General features: G+C 37.3%; 1 long non-coding RNA gene across 1 annotated transcript; it reads right to left on the bottom strand.

The window, feature by feature from the left end:
* Window positions 1-12,553: 12,553 nt before the first annotated feature.
* On the bottom strand, window positions 12,554-15,328 carry LOC132630642 (uncharacterized). Its single transcript, XR_009578636.1, has 2 exons — window positions 15,025-15,328; window positions 12,554-12,829 (listed from the first exon to the last, which is right to left on the bottom strand). It is a non-coding gene; the product is annotated as an uncharacterized LOC132630642 (long non-coding RNA).
* Window positions 15,329-15,779: the final 451 nt, after the last annotated feature.

The raw sequence follows: 15,779 nt of genomic DNA, 5'->3' as shown, positions 1-15,779 counted from the left end.
CGATTCTATTTGATGAAGTTAGAAAGGAAGTCGACAGAAACTTTCAGAGAGTACGCTATGCGCTGGAGAGCGGAAGCCGTAAAAGTCCAGTCCCTAATGGCAGAGAGTGAGATGACAACGCTTTTTGTACAGTCTTTAAAAGATGCAACATACTATGAAAGACTGATAAGCATCATCGGACAAAAGTTTTCTGAAGTTATTAGAATGGGAGATTTCATAGAAGAAGGTATCAAGATAGGAAGAATCACAAATCTTGCAGCCTTGCAAGCAACAAGTAAGGTAATTCAATCAGATTCAGCTAAGAAGAAGAGGGACGGAGTGTCTGCGGTCATGACCATTCAGGAATGAAGACCAAACCAGATGTTAACCTACCAATACCCTTTATCCCAGCCTTCATATTACAGCCAATACACCTAAGCCCCTCAGCCTTATTACCAACCTCTACCCACTCCTCATTTTGTTTACCACACCCAGCCATCATATTACCCACCTCGAGCACCTGCCCATCAAAGCCCATCATAATACCTGCCAACCTACTCATCTCAACCCCAATACCAATCACCAAACCGTCCACAAAATGCGCCCAGACCTCGATCAAACTTTGAAAGAAAGCCAACCAAAACCTACACACCGTTAGCCGAACCCTTAGCCCAATTGTATGAAAGGTTGAGAAACGCAGGGATACTCCAACCAATTCAGGGAAGAGTTCCTAATCCCCTTCCTGGATGGTATGACAGGACTAAACATTGTGCGTATCACTCAGGAGTTACCGGACATGATACTGAAAATTGTCGTACTCTCAAAGAAAAAGTCGAGGCATTAATCAAAGAAGGAGTTATCCAGCTCAAAGGAGCTCCCCCAAATATAAACAACAATCCTCTACCCAATCATGGTGATGCAAATGTGAACATGATTACCCTTGACGAAGATTGCAATTTGGAAGGGACTATCGTGCCGGTTAAAAAAAAGAAAAAGGTTGAATCATCAGACTTTATTGCTCCAGTAGTCACGGTCCAAATGAGGGCCCCTATTGAAGTGGAAGTGCTCACTCCAAGGCCTAGGATCATGGCCTTAGTTGCTCAGGCATTTTCTTTCAACACAAAAGCAGTTCCCTGGAATTATCAGTCTGATGAAAGGGACAGAGCAAAGGGAAAATTGGTTGTAGAGACTGTTTCTGCTGGATTGACTAGATCTGGGCGGTGTTATGCCCCAAAGGAGGTAGCACGAGGAGCACCGAGTAAAGAAAATGGCCAAAAGAAGGCTGTGACTGAGGCTGAAGTTGAAGAATTCTGGAGAAAAATGCCAATTAAAGAATATTCTGTTGTAGAACAACTAAAGAAAACACCAGCCCAAATTTCTTTATTGGCATTTTTGATGAGTTCTGAAGCTCATAGGAACGCTTTAGCAAAGGTACTGAATGAAGCTTATGTTCCGGCTGAGACTTCCAGCGAGAAATTTTCAGCCATGGTTGGAGAAGTCCTTAAAGCCCACAAAGTTTCTTTTCATAATGATGAATTGCCACCTGAAGGTTTGGGGCACAACAAGGCATTGAACATTACAGTCAAATGCAGGGACAAGTTTATTTCTAAGGTGTTGATTGATGGGGGTTCAGCTGTGAATATATGTCCTGTCACTACTCTCCGAGCCTTAGGAATTGATAACGGAAAGCTTCGCGACAGTCAGGTGAGAGTCAAAGGTTTTGATGGAGCTCAAAGAGGTGTCGTGGGAGAGATTGACTTAGCCTTGGAAATCGGACCTGTGGGGTTTACGGTGGAATTCCAAGTAATGGATATATTCGCTAGCTACAATCTACTGATAGGAAGGCCATGGATCTACATGGCTGGTGTAGTCCCCTCTACCCTGCATCAAAGTTTGAAATTTTTCGGGAATCATCAAGAAATTCTGATCAATAGAGAAGGCAGCAATTCGATCTATCCCGAAAGCTCAATTCCTATTATTGAAAGTGTAGAAAGGCTGGATAGATCTGTCTTCCATATCAAGGAAACCATGTGCACTACCCAAGCTGAAAGGGCAAAATTGTCGTGTGTGCTTATGATGGTGGCATGGTTTCAAGCCTGGTCGATGTCCCGGAATGAACCTGGACGGAATAGTGGAACCAATTCAGTTACCCGGTCAGAAGGATACTTTTTGTCTTGGATACGAGCCCACTCTTGAGGAAATCTCATTGGCTAGTCTCAAAAGAAAAAGTGATATTCCTTTGCCAAACCCTGTTCCTCTCCTGAATCATTCATTTTTCAAGGCATCTGTCACTCAAGCATCAGATGAAGCTGCTGAACACAACCTCGTAGAAGGTATCAAGAAGCTATTCATTGCCAAGGAGGAAGCTGAATGCAACATGATTCTGGATGATTGCCCTGAAACTCCAAGCATTTGGGATGCTGATCCTGGAGATATTTTGAACACCCGCCCTCAGTTCTCCGGGAGTCTTGGTAGACAATTTGTATTAAGTATTTGATGAAACAACACGATTCAAAACTGAGGCCTGAATCGTGTTTATGATTTTGTTGTGTTTTGCCTCCAAACTTTTGAAAGCTCAAATGCCAAATTCAAGTTATGCTTTTTATTTATTGTTTCGTCTATTTAATTAATTTTTATTTTATTTTTCAGCAGTCAAAGTAGTAAATCTGCTGATACTGTGAATGTGACACGTAATGAAACAAGCGAGCCCATAGTAAATGTCGAACAAGACTCTGAAGAATATGAAGAGGACATGCAACCTGAAGAGTTAACTAAGGATTTTGAACATTTTGAGAATAAGCCAAAACCAAATTTGGATGAAACAGAAACCATAAACTTGGGAGATTCAGAGATTATGAGGGAAACAAGAATTAACGTCCATCTAACCCCGTCACAAAGGGAAGAATTGATCAACCTATTGAGACAATATATAGACATGTTCGCATGGTCTTATGATGATATACCGGGTCTAAGTACAGACATTGTTTCGCATAAGTTTCCTATCGATCCCTCTTGTCCTCTGGTGAAACAAAAGAAGAGAAACATTAAACCAGATTTGAGTTTAAAAATCAAGGAAGAAGTCTCCAAGCAATTTGATGCAAAGGTCATTCGAGCTGCAAGGTACCCAACTTGGCTAGCTAATATCGTGCCTGTACCAAAGAAAGATGATAAAAGTCAGGGTGTGCGTGGATTATCGGGATCTCAACAGGGCTAGTCCGAAAGATGACTTTCCCCTCCCAAATATTCACATACTTATTGACAACTGTGCGAAGCATGAGCTGCAATCATTCGTTGATTGCTACGCAGGATATCACTAAATTTTAATGGATAAAGAAGATGCTGAGAAAACGGCATTCATCACACCTTGGGGAGTATACTATTATCGAGTGATGCCTTTTGGGCTCAAGAACGCAGGTGCCACCTATATGAGAGCCATGACTATCATTTTTCATGATATGATCCATAAGGAGATTGAAGTCTATGTGGACGATATCATCATCAAGTCATGAAAGAGCTCAGATCACTTGACAGATTTGAAGAAGTTTTTTGACAGGTTGAGGCGATACAATTTGAAATTAAATCCCGCAAAGTGTGCATTTGTTGTTCCTGCTGGGAAGTTGTTGGGTTTTATTGTGAGTAGGAGGGGCATAGAATTGGTCCCTTCAAAGATAAAAGCTATTCAAGATTTGCCTGCCCCAAAGAGTCGAAAGGACGTGATGAGCTTCCTCGGGCGTTTCAACTACATTAGTCGGTTCATAGCACAATCGACAGTAATATGTGAGCCAATAATCAAGTTATTGAGGAAGGATGCTGCTACCAAATGGATGGAAGATTTCCAGCGAGCCTTTGAAAGGATCAAAGAATATTTTTCTAATCCGCCTATTTTGGTGCCTCTAGAAGCAGGAAGACCTCTGTTATTATATTTATCCGTGTCAGGCAATGCATTCAGATGTGTGTTGGGACAAGATGATGAAACGGGAAAGAAGAAGCAAGCAATATACTACTTGAGCAAGAAGTTCACACCTTATGAGGCCTGGTATACTTTGTTGGAACGCACCTGTTGTGCCTTGACTTGGATTGCACAAAAGCTGAGACATTACTTGTCTGCATATACTACTTATCTCATCTCAAGGATGGATCCACTCAAGTATATCTTTCAGAAGCCTATGCCTACTGGGAAACTAGCTAAATGGAAAATTTTGCTAAGTGAGTTTGATATTGTATATGTTACCCAAAAGGCTGTCAAAGGGCAGGCAATAGCTGATCATCTTGCTGAAAATCCCGTCGACGAAGAATACGTGCCTCTTAAGACTTATTTCCCTGATGAAGAAGTGTTGTTTGTCGGAAAAGATATCGCAGAAGAATATCCAAGGTGGAGAATGTTCTTTAATGAGGCTGCGAACTCCAAAGGAGTTGGCATTGGAGCAGTTTTAATTTCAGAGACAGGCCAGCATTATCCGATCTCAGCAAAGCTCAGGTTTCCATGCACCAACAATATGGCAGAATATGAGGCTTGTATTCTCAGACTCAAAATGGCTGTTGATATGAACATACAAGAACTTTTGGTTATAGGAGATTCTAACTTATTGGTTCATCAAGTACAAGGCGAATGGACCACTAAAAGCGTGAAGATACTTCCATATCTGCATTGTGTAAAAGATCTGTGTAAAAGATTTATCAAGGTGCAATTCAAGCATGTTCCGAGGGCTCAAAATGAGTTCGCTGATGCTTTGGAAACCTTGTCCTCTATGATTCAGCACCCGAACAAGAATTACATAGATCCTATCAAGGTGAATGTGCACGATCAGCAAGCTTATTGTTTCTGTGTAGATGAAGAACCTGATGGAGAACCTTGGTACTATGACATTAAGAAATATCTCAAGGAAGGAGACTATCCAGAAGGCATAACCAGTGTTCAGAAGAGAACACTTCGAAGATTAGCAAACCACTTTTTCCTAAATGGAGAAATCCTTTCTAGGAGGACTCTAGATTTAGGACTATTAAGGTGTGTTGATGCCAAAGAAGCGGCCAAGTTGATTGAAGAAGTGCATGGCGGTACATGTGGGCCTCACATGAATGGTTTTACTCTGGCTAAGAAAATTCTACAAGCTGGCTATTTCTAGGTGACTATGGAATCAAACTGCATTCGTTTTGTGCAAAAGTGTCATCAATGTCAGATTCATGGCGATATGATTCGAGTCCCGCCAAATGAATTAAATGTGAAGAGTTCTCCGTAGCCATTCGCAGCTTGGGACATGGATGTCATTGGTCCTTTCGAGCCTGCCGCGTCAAATGGGCACAGGTTCATTTTGGTAGCCATCGACTACTTCACGAAATGGGTAGAAGCATCTTCGCACAAGTCGGTGACGAAGAAGGTGGTGGTAGATTTTGTTCGCAATAACATCATTTGCCGATTCGGAATCACTGAATCAATTATAATGGATAATGGAGCTAATCTTAATAGTGGTCTGATGCATAAGATTTGCGAAACATTTAAGATTACTCACCGCAATTCCACCCCATACAGACCTCAGATGAATGGAGCAGTTGAAGCAGCCAACAAAAACATCAAAAGGATATTGCGGAAGATGATTGATAGTTACAGGCATTGGCACGAAAAATTGCCATTGGCCTTTCTCAGTTATCGCACCACTCTAAGGACTTCAACTGGGGCAACGCCTTATCTCTTAGTCTATGGGACAGAGGCTATGTTACCTGTAGAGGTAGAGATACCATCCTTGAGAATTATCCAAGAAGCTGAGTTGAATGATGCCAAGTGGATACAAAACCGATATGAACAATTGATGCTCATTGATGAATAGAGGATGAATGCAGTTTGTCATAGGCAACTTTATCAGAACAGAATGGCCAAAACTTTCAATAAGAAGGTAAGACCGAGACACTTCAAATCGGGGCAATTGGTATTGAAGCGCATATTCCCATGCCAAAATGAAGCTAAGGGAAAATTTTCACCTAACTGGAAAGGGCCTTACATGGTTCATCGAGTACTGACTGGAGGAGCACTAATTCTGGCAGAAATGGATAGCGAAGTTTGGCCGAAAGCTATCAACGCAGATGCCGTCAAGAGATGCTACGTCTAGGAGCTTTTCATTTATTTTGTATGTAATATCTTGTGATGCCTTTCTATGTAATGAAGCTACATTCCCTCGGCGGTATACGTAAGAAACCTATATCAGGTTTGATCTTTTAAGATAGAAATCCAAAAAATTTCATTTGTTTATCCATGAACTACGTCTGACCTGATTCCCGCGGTGGGATACGTAGGCGGCCTACATGGGCCTCGGTCACATTATTAGAAAATCTCAATTTTATTTTTGCTTGTAATTTGAACGATGCTTAACCTGATTCCCTTAGTGGGATACGTAGGCAGCCTGTATAAGGCTCGGTCTCGTCATATTAAAAGTTCAATATCATCCTATACCAGAAAATGGGACAAATTTTAAGAGCATCGTTGCAAGAAGACATCAAGAGACGTGAAAAGTTGTGGTCAACAGAGTCATCAGACAAAGGAAAGACTTTGGAGAAAGGACGCTTGCTTTGTTTCACAATGTGTCACAGTCCCAAGTGCAGCAGAAACTATTTATCACTATATACATATTTTACTATGCATATTTTCTTTTGAAATAATATGATTTTTAATCAAATAGTTTTATTAGTTGGCCAAGACTCAGAAATAGGCGGAGGTTACAAGTCCAGGCCAAATTGGAAGCATGAAGCATCAGGAGCCGGATCTTTAAAGTCAACGCGAATCAACCTTTCCCCTCAAACTTACAAATTTTCTTTGAATGCATATTTCAAAATTGCGGAAGCTGAAATATGTAATGTTTACAGCCTTGCAAGGATTGTGCGTCAAGCGGTTTGAGTTTTCTTATAACGATTATGCCTCTCAAGTGTTAATAATTCTCGAAATTTGCTATAAATTAATGATTAAGTTTTACCAATGATTTTTCAAATGTATCGATGCATAAATATTTTTCTACTGCTTTCCAAATGCTTCGCATAAATGCTTCCAAATGCACTGCACAAATGCACTGCACATGCACTATTGCTTTTAAATGCCCCGCACCGCACATGCACTGTTGCTTTCGAATGCCCTGCATCAGTGCTCTCAAACGCACCGCACATGCATTGCACTATTACTTTCAAATGCCCTGCAAACACACTGCATAAATGCTTTCGAACGCACTGCACATGAATAGCACTGCTATTTTTAAATGCACTGCACACGCATAGCACTGCCGCTTTCAAATGCTCTGCATAAATGCTTTCAAGTACACTGCACGCATATTGCAATATAGCTTTCAAATACACCGCACATACATTGCATGGCTGCCTTCAAAATGCTTTGCACCGCACACGCATCGCACAAATGCTTTCATCTGCTTCGCATAAATGCTTGCAAACGCACATGCACCGCACAAATGCTTTAAAATTCATTGCACAATGCTTTGCACCATGAATCATGTTGGTTTAAAAACCTCATTTTCATCAACCATTATGCCGGCTTAAAAAGCCTCATTTCTTATAAATCATTCGACTTAAATAGCCCATATTCATATCCGGTTTAAGGCCTCATTAATCATCGCCAAAGGCATCATTCTCATAAATCATCGGCCTAGAGCCTCATTTGCATTAGCCTCAGCTAAGGCTATCATTTTATCAAATCATTGCAGCTTTTTCATGGGTTTATTTTACATCGCTTTACTTCCAATATTTATTTACTAACTGTTTTATTTAGTTTAAGTTTCGCAGGAACTTTAGCGCAACATGGAACTATTTCTTCGGCAGCGAACTGGGGCAATCTGTAGGGAAGAATAATCAGAATTCCCGACAAGGGTTCACTCGTCTCCAATCCCAAATATTCCGCTTGCATACCAACACATTTATATTTCAGAATTCTCGAGTTTTATCATAATTCGACACTGGGACAATATTTTGCAAGGATTCGCACCAATCAGGATTCATTATTCATAGGTGTCATAGTTATCCCAGAATTACACATGGCTTGATTCTCGTGCAACCCGAGATATGTAGGCAACTCGGAGACCAGAGTTCGGCCACAATTCCCTAAAATTTTCTTACCCTTAGTCCTCCGAAATCCTTTAGTCCGGACAAAATAGGCTACTGAGTCAACGTCTTCGCCCGAAAATTCTTTCATCATTACCGGTCAAAGACGGACAAGTTGTTGACACCCAATTTTATCCCGCCTTCCTCCAAAATATTTATTTACGTTTTTAATATTCTTGGCAACTTAAGAAATAATTATTTATACTTTACTACAATTATTAGCTTTTTATTAATATCAGCATTTCATTATCCTATTGCAGTCACTAGCTGTTATTATTTTTATTTTATTACCGTTACTACTACCACTATTATCAGTATTATTATTATTATTATTATTATTATTATTATTATTATTGTTATTATTATTATTACCAGTATTATTATAATTTGCATTATAATCATTTCAGCATTCTTTACCATCTTATGCACACGTATCACATTTATTTTTTGCGCAATTAAATAATAGCGTTTATTTACTAATATTATCGCACGACCATTACGACGTCATATAATTTTATTTTTTATCCGAGCACTAATAAACACATACTTTTATATTAGGTGATATTTTAGCGCACGTTAGTATATAATTAATTAAAATAGGTCTTTTATTTAAATTTAGAAGCCTAATTTTTTTCTTTCATTCAGCCAATATTAGCCCAAACCCGAGTCCAATCAATCCACATTATTTTTCGGACTAGCCCATTGTCACCTAAAATAATACCCAGCCCAAAAATTACCAGCCCATTTCATCAACCCATTACCCGCCTACCCGACCCGGCCCATACCTCTTATTTTACCACCCTTACCCTAAACCTAATCCATACGAACTCAGCGTCGTTCCTCTCTCTTTCCCCGTCTCTTTCTCTTCTTCAACACATATAGCAAAATCGCATGCCCTCTTTCGATCCTACAGGCCATGCATGGCCACTTTGGGGAAAGGAATTAATGGCTCGTCCTTGCCCCGTCAGTGTTTCAACTATGGTAAGTTGTCGTCTTCTTTCTTTGTCTGTTTTTGATCTGAAACGATTTTAATGGATTTTGGCCCTTTGTGAGTTCAAATCCACCTCCTTTATCAGCTCCTTTTCATTTTCGGGTACCGAAATTTTAATGGATTTTTGTCTCTTTGTCTCGTTTGTTTCTGATCGATGACAGAAAAGCATTATAACGTTTTGTATTTGAACGGAGAGTTCACTTAGAAATCCTGCCCAATATTCTTTTTAGAACCCCAGCAAACCCGAGAAATCCCCTTATAAATATTCGCTTCTTAATCCATTGAAAGGGAGTTCTTTTTAGCCGCCTCAATCCCCTGAAAATATTAGTTTTCATCCGTCTCTATATTTCTTGATATCGATCCCAAATACTAAATCATTTTTGTTTTCTTTTGCTCCTAGTATTACCTCGAATCTGAGTGTGTGCAAACTCAGATTTGGTAGTGTTCGAGTGTATATCGAAAACCCCGTGCCCTGTTCGCTGCACCCGAAGAAGGTCAGTAAACATCACTTTTATTTTATCTATCAATGAATTAAGTATTTTCTGTTTGTGTTATGTGTTTTATGTGTTTTACATGTTGTTAGTTAGGTAGTTTGATAATGTTAATAGATGTTATTACAATTCTGCTTAGATTAGTCTGGTGTAGTTTCAGCATATAAATCAGTTAATTAGTTTAGTCTGACTAGCATATGTCGATTTGTCATTAGCTTGTTTATGGTTAGCTTAGTAGTTTGTACCTGCTTAGTTGTCAGCTTAGTTCAAGTTTAACTTAATTTAGTCATTAGCCTGTACAAGCATGCTTATTTATCTTAAATAAATAGTAGTGATGTTTACTTAGCTTGCTTTTTCTTCTGTTAGTCAAATATGATTTTAATATGATAACATGTTGTTAGAGTAGCCAAGTCAGTAGTGTGTACAATATGTTCTAAGTATTTTGCTAAATTAGCTTGATGAGTTAGCCATTTTTGTCATGTCCATTATGTTCTGTTTGGATTAGTATAAGCTAAATGTCTCCCACTTGAATATAAGCTATGTTGACCCTCAGTATATTATAGTTTAGCCTAATCCCTGTTATGAGCCCTAGTCAATCAAAAAATGATGGCAAATGTTGTATTTTGGTTAGAATTTATTTGAATCAGGGATGTTAACATGGTTCAACCTAGTCTAGTTGTTGTTCCAAATAAATGTGTGTTAAATCAGATTACTTGGTCACTAGCATGCCTACAAGCCTGTTCAATTGAATATTGTTCAAACCATGCTGTGTGTGACATTTGTTAACCCACCAATTTGTCTATAAGCCGGTTCGGTTGAGTCCTGTTTGACTGTGTGTCATCATCATGCCTATGAACTCATTGGATGCTTCAATTACAGTTTTCTTACCTGAGTATTATGGATCTGCTTAAATGCTCTATGTTAATATTGTCATGCCCTATTTTTAACGGGTTAAAACCAGTTCACAGCTTATGACTATGTTTCCTCTGATTTTGTAAATTTTCAGAGTTGCCACCTAATTTTAGGAAATATTAGGAAACCATTTATAAAAAGTAAACTCCATTTTTTAGTCTTTGAAACTTGTGAGATTCTAGGTAAAAGTTTTATTTACCCTGAGAGGAAGGTATTACGCATTCCTCAGAGCCTATCCGAAGACAGTCTTTAAACTTAGTTTAACTGACACTAGAGGGGGATTATTTCTTTTATTATCACCTATTTAAAGAATTGCGGAAAAAGAAATTGCTCTCTCAAAACTATTTGTATAAAAAAAAAGGTTTTTTAATGTAATTGTAATTATGTGAGTAATGCATATACATAAAGGAAGTAGTTAATGCTAATGTGTGCATAAGAAAAATATGTATGACATTTGTTTTAGCTAGAGTAATATGGATAATATAGAATAAGAAGATATATATATATATATATATATATATATATATATATATATATATATATATATATATATATATATATATATATATATATATATATTATGAAAATAACATGTATACATGATATGTATATCATGGGTAACTAAAAATAGTTATTGATGGCATGATAGTACTATATAGATGCATATATGTGAAGACGACCAAGAGAATTAACAGAAATAAGGTAGTATATTTATGGTACGTGTAAAAAAAAAAAATAGTCGGTAGGCATACTCATTGTAAAGTTATATGTACTAGAGATGCATTTTTTTTTAAAAGTACATGTGTATTTTTTGAAGATCAGGTATAAATATGGTTATTGTATATAAGGGCAGTATATATGATGTAGGGTATGGAAATACATATTTATTATGTGAAAATAACATATACATGGAGTATGTTTATCATATGTAAAATAGTATAAAGAAGTACACTTTTGGAAATAGCCATGAGAAATATAATAACATGTATAAGTACTAGGCCTGTGCACAAATCGGTTCAATCTGAATTTCCAAACCGATTCGAAACAATTCGGATAATTCAATTTGGATAACACAATTCGATTTCGATTTACAAATGAAATTGTAAAATATTACGGTTTAACAGTTCGGATACGATTGGCTTCAATTATCAACCGAACCGATCCGAACAAACCGAATTTATATGCCACTAGTGACTAATATGACTAATTTGGTATATGTAATGTGGTGTTGGCGGATTTGTATGCTTGCACAAGTTGTCAAGCTCTTGTTTTGCTATATATATACTATTATGCTTGCAAGTTTATGGTTTTTTCTTGGTTATAAGGTTGCAAATTTAGAATCTCATTATTTTTTGTTATGTTTACTCTAGAACTGAAATGAAATAGCTACTTGTTTAAATTTCGAATAAACCGAACAAATCAATTTGTGTAACCGAACCGAAATAATAAAAAACGAATCCAATTGAACCTAGAATGGATCGAGATTGGGTGAGAATTTTAGAAAGTCAAAATTCGAAATTTCAACTCGATGATGGCCAAAACCGAACCGAACCGATTCGTGCACAAGCCTAATAAGTACCGTGATATATATAAGTACACCCACAATGTAGAGATGATTGGATGATTTAATAAGAAATAAAGTATATATATGTATATGAAAAATAGAGTATATACCTGGTGGCTTTCGTAAAATAACTTGGGCCACTATACATAAGCCCTAATATAACTTTCTTGTTTTCAACTTGAAAAATAAAACCTGCTCGACGTTAGTGCAAAAAGAACAAATTCTGAAAATATGTTTTGGATCACTAAAGTTCTTATTTTTTACTCTCCAAAAACTGGTGTTTTTATCACTTCTAAAAAAATCCATGTGTGGGCCTTTGCATAGAATATGCCTAGCTCTTGCTTGAAACACTTGAAAAAACGTTGTAAGCCAATTCTTTATTTCGAAAGAAGCCTCCAGTTTCACCTTTTAGAAAAATTCAATTTTCTTACATCCTGAAAAAAAAAAAGTTGACATCATTTATGTGACCACTCTAATATGCCTAATCCGAACAAATACACTAAGTTCAATATCTTAAAAAAAAGAGCGTAGGGAAGCTAATGACTAAACTTAGTAATATACTTAAGTCAAGTTACGCGATCAAAACAAAACTACAAGAAATACAAATTCACAAGAGTGTTAGTCAAATGATATAAATAGCATGTATCAAACAATATGGAGGCTTGAAATTTTGAATAAGGAAGAAGGACAGAGACTCGAGACGTGGACGCGGTGGGACTGCTAGAGACGAGCAAATAATCTGCTGCTGGCCGCTCTTATGACCTGGGCAGAATTAGAGTTGAGCCACAACTCCAATAAACTCCCCTGGTGTTCATGTAAAAAGAAAGAAAAGAAAAGGATTAGAGTTACAATCCCAATAATCATAGATGGAAATAATTAACATCAAATGCTATACGTTGTAATTAAAACAAGGCACAAAAATACTAATTATTTCCAGAATCTAGTTAAATCATAAGAAGATCTCCTACGTCAAAAAATCTAGTATGTAGTCTCAAAAATTAGCTCACAAACATTTAAAACATGATCACATCCAAAGCCTTCTTTTATGTTTTAATGTTCCACTAGAGGGGGAAATATAATAATATGAGATAAGTAACTTTGTCCAACTGATCGCTTAGACGACTCAAATGGTTTTAAGCATCCAGATCAAAGCACATCAACTTTTGAGCTAAAATATGACCAAAATATAACGCAACTACGAGTTCAACTTGAAATTCTTAAACATGATAATAGGTTGTTAAAACAAGCTCACACCTTTATTTTCAAGACTCCAAGACAACATGTAAGGCACCCTACAAAGTATGGGAGTAAAGAGACCAAATCTGTCTAGGAAGGTCGACCAAAATATGCATTCTTTACTTATTGATTCATGAAACCAGGAGATACAAATAAAATAGTACAGCTATGGTCACATTACACGCCTCGACAAACCGGCAACTACAAAAAAAAGGCCTAAGAACGGATGCAACACGACTGACCACCATTCTTCCAAGCAAAACAATTAATCCAACTCTACATAGTGCAGGTCCCTTTTTAGGCTAATGGAGTCTATTAAGGCATAGCTAGAATGCAACAAAGCTGTTACAACAAGCAGGTGAAATTTTTAAGAGTACGCAACTTTTAGTCATTAAAACATGTAGACCCTTAGCTAAGTTTCTTAAGTGATTTAACAGAACGTTTAAAGGAACTCTTCAAGTCAGAAAATGTGCTAGATTAAACAGCCAAGAATTCTCGCAGACCCTTAACAAGCTCGACATGCCTCATAAATTCATTATTCATACTTGTGGACATATAAAAGCAACAAAAGCAGTCACTAGATCCTCTCTTATCCATATTTCATTCAAGTGAGTACATAAGCATATAAACCAATTCATATTTGTTTCCAAACTTGAAAAAAAAAATACAGAGATAGCCAATTAAGCACATATAACTGGAAATTTAGAGCCAAAAGGCAAACTAACACTTTTTTTTTGGTGACTGTTTCTAGACAAAAGGAAGCCCAAAACAAGTAATTTAGACTCTCACATAGCAGCACCCCTGTACATTAGGAAGTCTAGTTAAGCTCAAGAAAAATGACACTAGCAAATAGTCAAACTAAAGTGTACATTTGGCACAAGATATAATATGTGCAGCTAACTACCTACTGCTTATTTATCTCATCCCATTTCACTAAACACCAGTCTTTTACTATCCTCATCTAGAGATAATTAAGTTAAGAACTCTTTCTAGATTTATACATGACAACTTAGCTAGTACAATCATACTGAGAAGACCACAAATGTACTTAGAATCAACATGTTTCTTTGTAGCTTTTGGGATTTCCCAAGTGAACTCCAAAGCATACCATAGTATATTCCTAACAGAGAGGATTTTAAAACAAATGTAACAAGCAGAACTGGTTTAAACTTCATATCAAATGTTAAAGCTTAAATTCTACGATCTGCAAATAGTATAATATGGTATAAGATGAACAAAACAACTGAATCTATATAAACACTTCAAGATGTTGCAGCCATAATTCTTAAACAATGAGAAAACTTCCATATTTACAACAGACTTAACAGGTTCACGTAGTCACCTAACATGAATTCTTATAGAAAAGAAGCATGGCTTTTAGTTAATTACTTGAACATACAGGAAGACAACAACAAACATAACATCAAATCCATGTATAAGCTATATATTCTCACAAATCAGTAGATTTCCCTTTCTAAATTCGCAGTTTCCATAAGCCATGCTTTATACCAAAAAAAATAAGGACGTGGCAGCTTTTGACAAATGACTGAAACAGAAAATTAGCCAAGCGACAAAATTGCATACATCTTAGATGAATTAACCAACAATTCTTCTAAGTATGATTAGTCGTTTTACACTAACTTACAACAAATGACGAGCAAACACAATCTAGCCAACTAAACCAAATAAATGATGAGAAATGCTTGACGACTACATTTCTACTTTAACAAAATTAAAGACGAAGATAGGACGAATGCGATTACCTTCTTTGTGACAGCGAACTGAGGCTAACGTCGTCGTCGAGTCTCCGGGATATGATGAGATGATGAAAATAGGGATGGGACTTACCCCGAAATCCGCTGAAATCGCACATGGAGCCTGCAAGCTTCAGAGATGGAGTGTGATAAAGGAGAAGAGGGGTGTAGGTAGCGGATTTTGTGGGATATGGGCGTGGTGGTGGTGAGGTGACAGACGTGACAAGGGTGGCGGCGATGGGTGGTGCGTTAGGGCTGTTAGGTGAACGTTGAAAGGGGGTTGTCGGTTTAGGGTTGTTTGGTTAAAGATGAAATGGTTAAAGAGGGCTGTTTGGTTACTGATTTTAGGGACTTAGTATTTGGGCCGGGGTCGCGGGGATTTTTGGGCTGGGGTGGTGAGGAATTGGGGATTTAATTGGGCTTCAGATTTGGGGCAAGGGGAGAAGAGAGTTGGCCCAATATTTTAGGTAGATGAATTATTTTCTAATCCCCTTTTTAGTCTAATCAATTAATTAAAATATGCTCCTTGGTCCTAATTAATTCCCACAAAATGTATACCTATATAAATTGCAATACGAGTATTTAATATGCGTATTTAGTTTTAAAATAGGGTAGAAGATGCTTAATATAGTAACAAATAGCATTAAAGGAGAAATGCCAACGCTGATATCGATATGGGGACATCAACACTATTTTTTTTTTTGAATGATTTAATTGTAAAGAATGTTGTTTAGTAATTTTAATTATAAAAATATGATGTTTTG

Source organism: Lycium barbarum, chromosome 3 (genome assembly GCF_019175385.1).
Source record: "Lycium barbarum isolate Lr01 chromosome 3, ASM1917538v2, whole genome shotgun sequence".
NCBI lineage: Eukaryota > Viridiplantae > Streptophyta > Magnoliopsida > Solanales > Solanaceae > Lycium > Lycium barbarum.
The sequence above is the reverse complement of the archived record's forward strand: the minus strand, read 5'-3'. Positions and strand labels throughout refer to the sequence as shown.